Source organism: Tupaia chinensis, unplaced genomic scaffold, assembly GCF_000334495.1.
Source record: "Tupaia chinensis unplaced genomic scaffold, TupChi_1.0 Scaffold000335_1, whole genome shotgun sequence".
Taxonomy (NCBI): domain Eukaryota; kingdom Metazoa; phylum Chordata; class Mammalia; order Scandentia; family Tupaiidae; genus Tupaia; species Tupaia belangeri.
Window position 1 is genome coordinate 5,982,901 of NW_006159829.1, and position 11,045 is coordinate 5,993,945.

General features: G+C 40.3%; 1 pseudogene; it reads left to right on the forward strand.

Annotated features, from left to right (window-relative positions):
- The first annotated feature begins 8,214 nt into the window (after positions 1–8,214).
- Positions 8,215–9,633, forward strand: LOC102469730 (39S ribosomal protein L35, mitochondrial pseudogene; annotated as a pseudogene).
- Positions 9,634–11,045: the final 1,412 nt, after the last annotated feature.

The following is an 11,045-nucleotide window of genomic DNA, read 5'->3' on the forward strand; positions in this document are numbered from 1 at the left end:
TTATCTTTGCCCATGAACTAAACGGCACCCCTTAAAGAGTTCATTCACCTCACATGGATGAGCAGTTTACATCAGATAACAGATTCTTCACCTCCGTGATCTTGCCTGCTGCTATTATCTCAAAGATTTGTCACTGTCCGCTCACGTACACTTCTGGATCTGGCTGGGGAATTGGATGGCTTTGAAAACGTAGACAGTTTTCCCTTTGCCAATTTTCCAGACATGAATGTGCATATGGTGAACTGCTTCATGGGGAGAAGAGGATAATTTAGACAATGTTTTGAGGGATGAAAAGAAACACCAAGTATCATCTCATGCAGCATATTACCATGCGTGCTTGATTGTGACTTACTGAAAGAATAATTAAGGAAAATATACTTAACGCTAGTACATTAGTTGTAGTAATTTTACACCAGTGGCCGTTTTTTTTAGTATCTTGTGCTACATATCTTATAGAGCTCTTCTATCACCAAGCACACCTACACACACATATTACATGCACATATTTATTGGTTTGCTTAACTCCCAAGGAAGAGATGATGGATGTCATTAGTTCAGTTTACATTGTATAGAAAATGAGGTTTAGGGAAGTTAATCATTCCTGAATTTATACAACTGCTAAGATGTGGAAATGGATTTAAACTCATAACAATCAAAAGTTTGTGTTCTAAAACACTATAGAGAGGGCACTGGGATTTTGAACTTAATGGACTAAGACCAGACATATGTCAGATGAAAAAGATTCAGGCAGAGGAACTTGAATGCATGAAAAATACATTGTAGATAATGAAATTCAAGAGGAATAGCAAAATGGAGACAAATGTTAATTTGTTAACCATTTCAACAAATGAAAAATGGGACAAAATAAAAAAATCAAACTAGTCAGAGCTCAACTTAAAATTAAGACAAATGAACACTGAAATAGTTTACATCTCGGCATAATGCCATTCTTGGCCAATTTCACAATGGTAGTGTGTGTGTGTGTGTGTGTGTGTGTGTGTGTGTGTGTAGAGTAGCACATTGTAAGTCATTTTTTCTTAATTTTCACATACACATGTATGAATAGCAAGGGAATTTACATGTGAGTGAACTGAGGCAGATTCTAAATTAATTTCCAAAGATCATAAAGTCAATATGGAGACCAGTAGATGGCATAATGGTTATCTCACCGGACTATCACTTAGTTGACCATAGTTTGAGTCTTGGACCCAGTTACTTAAAACTCATGCCGGACGTATGTGTGCATGTACCCAAGATCCCAAGAAGAGAATTGAGGCGAAGGAATTGCAGTGTGGTCATTGCCCAGAGGGTGACTTCTTGCTTTTCATTTCTCTGTCCCTGTCTCTCCAACAAGCACATGCGCTTTATAAGAAAGGTCTCCCTAAAATAGATAAATAAATAAATAAAGTCAATACGTAGTCAAGACAAGATCTAAAACTGGGTTTATTTGGTATTGAATTCAATGATTCTTTTTTCTCTGTATCTTGCTATGCCCTTTTTAATGTGTGGAAATGCTCACTAGTTACTTCTGAGGCTCTGTGAAGACCTCCTGCACATCAGCAGAGCTTAGAAGTGAAGCTTCATAGTAAGGTGTCTTCTTTAGGCTATGCCTTGGCAACTTGAAGTTCTTTTCATCAGTTTCGTACTGATTAATAAGCAGATAGGAAACCTGTGAGTATTTATTGAGGAAGTCAGTGTGAAACATTATGCAAGAATCAATCACTCCATTTTTGTTTCAAATCATTCTAATTTGAGAAGTGTTAATTGATTTTCATTGTTTTTAAAAATCAGTTTGATTTTTCAATGGGAAGCAGACATTTGATCTTTTTTTAGAACAAAAACTCAACTTCTTCATTGTCCTTTCTGAGGGCTATTGGAATCTTTTTGGACTAGGTTAGACATTCTCCCCTCTAGCAGTGAATACCTGGCCATTACAATTCAGAAGAAAAGTGATCTTGAAAAATAGGACAGGAAACCAGCTCTCTTATTTTGTTTTGATTTAGGCTCCAGCCATTTTACATGAACATGAGCATATATCAGTGCTTTGAGAGAAAAAAAGAAAATAGGGGCTTCAAGAAGGGATAAAGAGGTCTGATTTTAAAGTTTGAGAGTTTGGGTAGGAGGAGAATTGGGGGCAGATGGATGGCAGAATCTCAAAGCTGAATTTGTGCCCAAGAGTTGTGACTGCCAACTGGCAGGTGCTTTGTAGTGGATGGGCAGGAGGGCCCAGGTGAGGAGCACCACTCAGATGCTCGGGATAATGATGGGTTGAAGTCCTGTCCTTAAGAAGATGGGGATTTCTGGGCAGCAGTGGCATGGTAGTAAGGATGCTTGCATAGCATATAGCCAACTGTGTGATTTGAGTCCTGGACTCAGCACCTTAAAATTCTAGGCACATGCATGTGTGTGACCCAAGTCTCAAAAGGCAAAATGTTCATAGGATGGGAGAGTGCTGAGCTGTATTGTGTAAAATTCTTGTTTTTTTGGTTTCAGACTACTAAAATTAGAGACCTGTCCCTAGGTGCAAAATAAAATCACAAACACAACAAAAGTAGGTAGAAAAGAGAATTTAATAAGAAAGAAAGATTTTAGAAAAGAAGTACACCCAAAAGACTTTTGGGCAGGCAGGTTGCTAGGTAGCAACTGCATTTGGAACTGGTTAGATGTTATTTTTATTACTAGAGATGATGAATATTTAACAGTGGGAGGTCTGTCATACTATCTATGTTCTTTGTTTCAATTCCCGGGCTCTCTCCTGGGCTTGAGCATCTCTTTCACAGGTGAAGAATTTGAGGGATTTGATGACCTAACTGCACATGCCCAGTGTGAGCCACGATGATAGGAGCATCCTTATTAGGATGAACTGTCCAATTAGTTCATTACCCCAGTGGGAATCAGGATGTTGACCAAATAGTCTTGTTGAGTCTTTTTGTATTTATGAGGAATGATTAAGAGGGAAATTTACAATCACCCTTACATATCTTCCTCAGGTATCAAGGGAGAAAAATGGAATTTGCCTCATCTTCCTGGTGCCAGGAGCTGTGTGGGGAAAAGACATTTTCATGGAGGGTCTGGTTGTAACTCCTGATAATGGCATGTGTCCTTCTGCTATTTTCTCAGGGCCGCCTGCTCACTGAGCTACCTGCCTGTCACAGAATGGAGAAGAAAGGATTGCTATGTGGCCATCACCCCTCAGAGGTGTATTCTCATTTCTTTCTCTCTCTCCTCATTGAGTGCATGCAAATTAAAATTAAAAGAGAATAAGAAGTGGAAAGAAAAGAAACAAAAAAAGAAAAAGAAAAAGCAGAAAGGAAAAGAAAAAAAAGAGATGAAAAAAGAGAAAAAAGAAGATAAGGTTTAATGTTTACCTGAACCCAGCTCTATGCTGGCTGACATATCATTTTTCAGGTGATAGAGAAATTCATGCTGCTCATAGCAAAGTCCTCACAAACACTGACCAGTCATTTCAGAGCTGAAGTAATGCCCTAATAAAGCCATGAGGCTTTCCAGCCCCCTCCTCACACTTTTGGCAAGTATTAAGGCATCTGTAAGAATAAAAGGAGGTCTCTGTGCCTGTCAGGGGGGAAGGGTATTGGCCTAGACACACAGGAGCTCCCAGACCTGGGGCAGCACATCGTGGAAGATGCCATCTCCGAGACCCTGTGGGATCGGTGCTCACGGCCTAGACACAGCAAAGACAGAAAGTCAACAACTGGCAGTTTTCACACTGCTGTGTGCCAGGATTTGCAATAGTAACTGCATCTTTTACTTTTAAAATTTGTCATGATTACATAGTGAGGTAAGTATTTTCATCTGTTACTTCACAAAAGGGATGAGCCTGCAAAACCTGCTTATGATGACTTGTATGGCAAGGCAGAGAACAGGATCAGACACTGTTTTGTCTATTATCAAAGTCCTCCTCCTCTTTTGTGATAGGACTGTGTTTCTTTTTGCCAATTCTCTGCATGACTTTAGGCAAATCATTTAACCACTTTGGACCTCAACAATATGTCTGAAAGTAGAACGTGTGAGTGCTCATTCTAATTCTTCACAGGCTTGTATCCCATTGTGGGAGGGTGAGGATCAGGTCACTTTCATGAGTTTGACTTTCCCCTGGAATAACACGTGTGAGAAAACACTGACACAACCAAGTACGTCCATGCAGCAGCTTAAACTCTCTCCATCCTTCCGTGCTGTATTTGCTGCTGTTAGTGTGTATGGGTGGAGGGGGGGAGTGGGAGGTGTAGCCCGGCTGCCATCGGAGCAGCCCTAACTTTACCTTGTTCCTTGGATAAAAAGGAACTTTCTCTTGTCCTTGGCATGTGTCAGAACTGTGGTAATTTCAAGCCTATCCTTCTTGTGCCATCATCATCAGGAATCAGACAAGGTGTAAATGAATTTAGGGACTGCGTGATTGCTTCCTCTCCTTTCTCAGTGAGTTGGCAGAAAGGTCACGGTCGACGTGGGGAGAGCAAACGCAGGCAGCTTCTCACAGTCTTCCTCACAGTGAATCATGCCAGCACTCTCTGTCACCCCTGAGGTGTCTAGCTTGATTGATACCGAAAGCTTTATAAGTTGGAAAAAGATAAGCAAAGATAAGTTCCACAGCACTGGTGATAAGGCAGGAAAGGGCAAAAGACCAACAAACTCTAATGCCATTCCAGAATCCATCATCTGAGTCAGCTCCTGGAAATGAAGGTCACATGGTGGTCAAGGCAGAATAATAGCAGACCCTGAGTGAGCGCTTCCTTCAGACTTAACCAGTGAAGGGGGGAAGAAAAATGGGGCCCAAGCAAACATCTTTCACCATCTCAAATGCCTCTCCTCTAAGATGTCACTGATCCTTTTCAGCTGTCACCCTGCGCTGGTGAATGGATGGACCCTTGAACAAAGTGTGGTGGCGCACACTCATGATGTGTGTCTTTTGGAGACATCCCCAGAGGCCGTGTTCTGTGTAATGTTACATTCCCATCTGGCACTATCTGGACACTCTTCTCCCAAGTGAGAAGGTCGGACCAATAAGTAAAGAAAGAAAGCAGAGCTAATGCCTTGGCTTCCTAATAGATCTGGGCAAGAAAGAGAGAGAAAGTGGATGCATTTCCACATTGGGTCCCTCCACAGGATTCGAACAGATCTTTGGTATTAGGTAAATCATCAGCTGACCTGTTGGCATTGCACTTATGTCCACAGTTTCCCTGCTCTGGGAGCCGCTCAGACTTCTTTGTGAGTCTATCTGTTCTACAATATATATGAAGATAGTCCATAGCAAATTGCAGAACAGCAGAATAGAGTAATAAAAAGGCTCAAGGCTTTTTGCTAATCGTGGGGTTGACAAGTGCCAGCCCGTGGGTGTGCAATGGACGGAACAGGATGTTTCCTTGTGACTCAAGGAAACGCAAGAATCTGGGAGTCCTGCGGGAGGGAGGAAGAGACAACAGGAATGTCTGAGGTGCAATCGTTGTATCCAAAACTGGGTCCATCAAGCAAGGATGCCTGAGGAGGGGGGTAGTGGGAGGGAGCCAGGGAGGGAAGGCAGCAGAGAACACAGGAAATGGCTTAAGATGTCAGCCATGCTAGATCAAAGTGAATTATACAGAATATTGTACAACTTGGAGCCTGCGTCTTCTCCCTAGGAACACCTGTGCTCAGTGCTGGGCTGGTTCTCTAGGAGCAGGACTCAGTTTAGTACTGAAGGAGGGAAGACTGGAAAGAAATTGAAGGGCTTGGGGCAGACAGTAATGAAAATAGCTTCCTGAAAAAAGTTTAGGAGGGACAGACTATTCAGAGTCTCAAACACAAAGAGTCAGTTTAGGGAGGTACAAACATGCTTAAAGCAATGAGCAAGCTGAAGGCAGCGGAGCCTAGAACCCTGAACATTTCTGAAGGAGGAGGTACCAAGCAGAGAGCACTGCATAAGGGCATGTTGGTAACACTGGGCTTATAGAGACAAGTACTGGGCATTATTCAAGTTTAGTCTGTTTGCTAAAGGAAAGTAAATAAAATAGACTTCGTATAACTGTTGAGAAACAATTCAATCACACAAATTTCTAATCCAAAACATTAAAAAAATTTCTCTAATACATTATATAAGTGTCAAATAAATTAATGGATATTAGCTATTGCATTAATGATTTTGAAAAAAATAATAGGTATAGGAGCCAGCAAGTAGCATGAAGATTAAGGTGGCTGGATCTCACATGGCAGACGTATGGTTCAAATATCAGACTGGATGGCTTGAAAAACACATTGGGCATGTGTGTGTGTGCATACCCAGAATCCCAAGAGGAGAATGGAGGAGAAAGGATTACAGTGTGAACATCCCTCCTGGGGGGGGTGATTTCTCACTTCTCCTCTCTGTCTGTCTGTCTTTCTCTGGTGAGCATGCATGCTCCATGGAGAGAAAAAAAAAAAAAAGAAATACTGATTATTAAGAAAATGCATCACACACACACAATGGAATAAAAAGTGATGTATTCCTGTCATTTGAGACAAGTGGAAAAACCTAGAAGTTAAAATCCTAAGTGAAATAAGCAAGTTATGAAAGACAAATGCCGTATGTCCTCACTTAACAAGTGCACAGTGTATTTATTCACAGAAGCCAAAGGACTTGGCAGCATGGAAGTGGAGAGAACCTTGGTAGATATTAGTTGCTGAATGGGGACATGGAGGTTCAGGAGAAAGCAGCTAACAGAGGCAAGAGTGCACAGAAACAAGAGGCATCGGCTACAGAGCACTGCACCAGAGAGTAAAAAGTTCACTGACAATCCAGTTTTTTTGTTCTGCCCTCAAATGTGCACTGTATAATATTAAATACTGAAAATGAGAGCTATGTTTATTATCACACACTGCATACATGCTTTAAAATACTATTTTGTATTCCACAGAAATTAAAATTAAAATATCATTAAATATTTTATGATGTGCCAAGCAATGTGTTGCCTCCTGATTGTGGCATACTGCAACAATCCTTTCACTCATCTATTTCTCCAAAACATAGTGCTAGTATATTCTTGCTCCAACCTTGTAAGTTAGTACTGCTATTTATCCCCGGGAAAGTAGGCTCAGAGAGAAGCTGGGTAATTTGTCACCAGTCACAGCTGGTAAGTAGCAGAGCCAGTGTCTGAACCCACAGTATCTTATCTCCAAGCTGAAGGTCTTGCTACTTGGTTGTATGACCAGTCCAGTTCTAAACCATGGGAGAGTTCTGGCAGGAGGAACTTTGCAGGAAGATGAACCAGAAAGGCAATTAACAATTAAATGCCCATTGTCTTATGGATACTGGAGACAATGTGGGGGGAGAGTGTAAGGAAAGAAATTAAGGAGAAAAATGGAGAGGCAAGACATTTATGGGACATATAAATGGATTATTATCTGTTGATGATAATGTGGTTTGTATCCTCAACGGGACTGATGTGAAGTGTATCCATGTGGGGTAAATTAAGTGTACAAGCTCAGTGATGCATAGTGATTAAATATATAAAATAAATAAAAATAAAAAGTAAATTTAAAAAATATTGAATTATGGGGAAAGATTGAAAGCATATTTTTCTGCTTTTTCCATACTGAAACCAAGACAATGTTAAATAACACCCAGGTATTATTGATTATTAATTCACATCTCTTTCTGGCTAGAGTAATAAGATGACTTACTAGCACTGAATCCTCATTTAGTTTTCTCTTGGGGATCAATGTGAAGATACTTGCTCAAAATGTACATCCAGGTTCTGGGGGGGCCCCAAGCTGATTGGTTGCTACTTTAAAAAAGAGTAATACTTTGACTGGAGTAATATACAGTGTATTCATGTTGAGAAAATCCATGGTGTGTGTCGTAAAGATCTACAGTGATTAAATGTAAAAAAAAATATTTAAAAATAAGAAGAGAAAAAGAAAACAAGATGCCTATTGTCAAGCAGGGTTAATAAATTATCTGAACAAACCTGTCTTTCCCGATTGACTTGCTGCTCCATTGCCTTCTTTAGTGTCTATGAGACGTGATCACTGACATGTGTTTACTGTAGTAGCAAAGATCTGGATGCTATACACTATTCTACTATTTTCCACTATAGCAAGTGGAACATTGGAAGATTTGCTTTCTCTCTTGTACCGTCATCTTCATATAACAGACACTGAGTGTGCTGGAAGAGCTACAGATGACTATGGTTCACGAACGTTTTACCAACCTTTTTAACTGATATCAAGTCAAAAACGTTAAAGATGGCTCTGAAGCCCACTTCCCATACTGAAGGTACATGGGTCTGTGATTTCCTGAGCTGTCCCTCAAACACATGCACAGCCAGAGGGTGGCAAGATGGTGGCTGGAGACACACAGCAGCCTTGGGAATCTTATGGCCCCTGAATATTTTGCTTTCTTCAGCCTATCTAAATTGTGCCAAGAATGCCTGTCTTACTTCTACACTGTCCACCAGACACTTCAGTCGTACTCAGACACCAGTTGTTTCCTCTGCTCACACCTGTTAGAGACCTGACATGTGGGCATTCCGCAACGATCCTTAGCAGAGTGGCACTCGTGCTTCCACATGTCCTAAAGTTGCCACCAGTCATAACTGCCAAGGCATATCAGTTCACGGAAAGGCGAGAGGAAGGCTGTGAAGGCTGTCATCTATGGGTTTCTTGACTTCATTCTGGCATTGGCTAAGGAGAAAGACTAGTTATAAGAAAAAAATTATGGAAAAAGAAATACACAAGAAAAAGGTGCCTGAGGGAATTTATTTCCTGCAGTAAAACCCAGAGCAAACACTTAGATAAAATGACAACATCTTTCTGGAAGAGGCGAAACTGGTGTGCTGATGATCCTTACCAGAAGCATCATGATAGAGCAAACCTGAAAGTATGGATCTGCAGCCTCACAATTTCCCAGTTACGGACTATGCACCTTTGTGTACTTGTCTTTGCAAAAATGAGTAAGTATGCAACTTTGTGTAAATTGTATTTACAATCTGATAGGTAAACATACAATACCAACCTTAAGTTTATTGAAGTTTTAAAACTTAATGGATTAAACATTTCCAAATTTGGACAAAGAAGAAGGAAGGGGCACAACTAAAAAAGAATGCCTAAGATTTTATTATTCCACATAATCAGAAATGTAAAATATAATGCAACATCATAATTAGACATTTATGCTTGGTTGCTGCTATAGTTATATGCACATGGCTGATACTAAAGCCTAATGTCCCATCTCTGCCCTCCTTTCCTCTTGCCTAGATAGCAGAAACCATACAGCATTCGTTTTGATACCTTTGCACAGACCAAGTGCCCAGACATAGCCAGACATATTCCTTTACATACACGCAGTCGAACACATAATTCATTTGTACACAGACATGCATGCACACACACAGACACTCACAGACGAACACAGCTCACTACTTTATCACGCTCACATGAATGATCAAACCATGTAGCTTCCTAACAGAGAATCCCACTCTGTCCTTCTTCCACCTCTCTGTTCTTTATCCTGGCTTCTCATTCTTTACTGACCTTTGTTTCTATGTACTTATAGCATTCATGTCTATAAAACCCCAACTGTCTGCAAGACATTATGTTGGACACCAAGCCCAAAAGTCTGAACAAGTCAGGAAAGTGTCTGCTCTCATGGATCTTGCATTCTAGAAAGGAGATAGAAAAGGCAAAAGTCAGGAAACAAATAAGTATCATTTCAGACCATGACTAATACAAATGGAAGGTGGTGATCACCTTTGGATTGTATTTTATATCCCACCCTTTATTGTCCAATTAATATTGGTCACTGAAGACCTCCCCAAAAATAGCAGAGACTGGGAATAAAATGGACAGAAAATATGGAATCTACCAGGAAAAATTTACAGTGGTCCAGAAAATGGAAGAAGAAGTAGGAGACATATGTTTTGTATGTAAAGAGAGTAAATCTTTTGAAGAACACAGATATACGTGTTATACAGAATTACATTAAAATGCAGGGGGGGGATCTTTGAGAGGTTGTAAGATTCAGGTTCAATTTTATGATTTTGTATGTGGATCCATTTTTCCAACACCATTTGTTGAAGAGACTATCCTTTCTCCATTGAATGACCTTGTGTCTGTTGTTGAGAATCATTTGACCAAATATATGAGCACTTATTTCAGGGCCCTTATTCTAATCTATTGGCCTCAATACCTGTTCTTAACCACACAACAATCCCTTCTCCATTCTCCTCTCAGGATCTTGGGCATGCATGCACACGTGACCAGCATAATTTTTAAGCCACTTAGTACAAGACTCAAAACATAGTCCACTACATGGGAGTCCAGTGACATAACCATTATGCCATCTGCTGGTCCCCTGTCTTTGTCTTCTTGCTACTGTGTTGAAGATTGTTTAACTGAAAAATACTTTTGGGATTATTTCTAGGCACTCTATCGTATTCCACCAACCTATCTGCCCATCTTTATGCCAGTGCCATGCTGTTTTAATTACTGGACTTTCATAATATTTTTGAGAGGTTTTTGATATAGGGTATATGCACTCTCCAGAAAGACAGAGAAAGACAGAAAGCAAGAAATTACCCCCCAGTGGGGATGGCCATGCAGTAATCCCCTCTCCTCCATTCTCCTCTCAGGATCTTGGGCACGCATGCACATGCCCCTGGTGTGAGTTTAAGCCACCGGGTCTGGGACTTGAACCATGGTCGACTATGTGGGAGTCCAGTGACATAGCAATTACACCAACTGCTGGTCCCTATACTATATTTTAAAATAAAAAATGCAATACTTTCAATTTTGCTCTTTATTTCTCTTTGGCCTTTTTCAATCTTTTGTGATTTTATATAATTTTGTGACTTTCTGATTTCTGTAAAATATTCCATTGGAAGATTGATGGAGAGAGGTCTAAATCTATACATTACTTTCAGTATATGAGCATTTTAAAAATATAGATATTCCTTAGTTTAATATGGTTCAACTTAGAACTTTTCTACTTTACTATGGGATGAAAAAGAAAGAGATCCACAACTCCCAGTCAGCCCACCAGTCTTTACATGAACAATTGATATTCTGTGTACTACGAT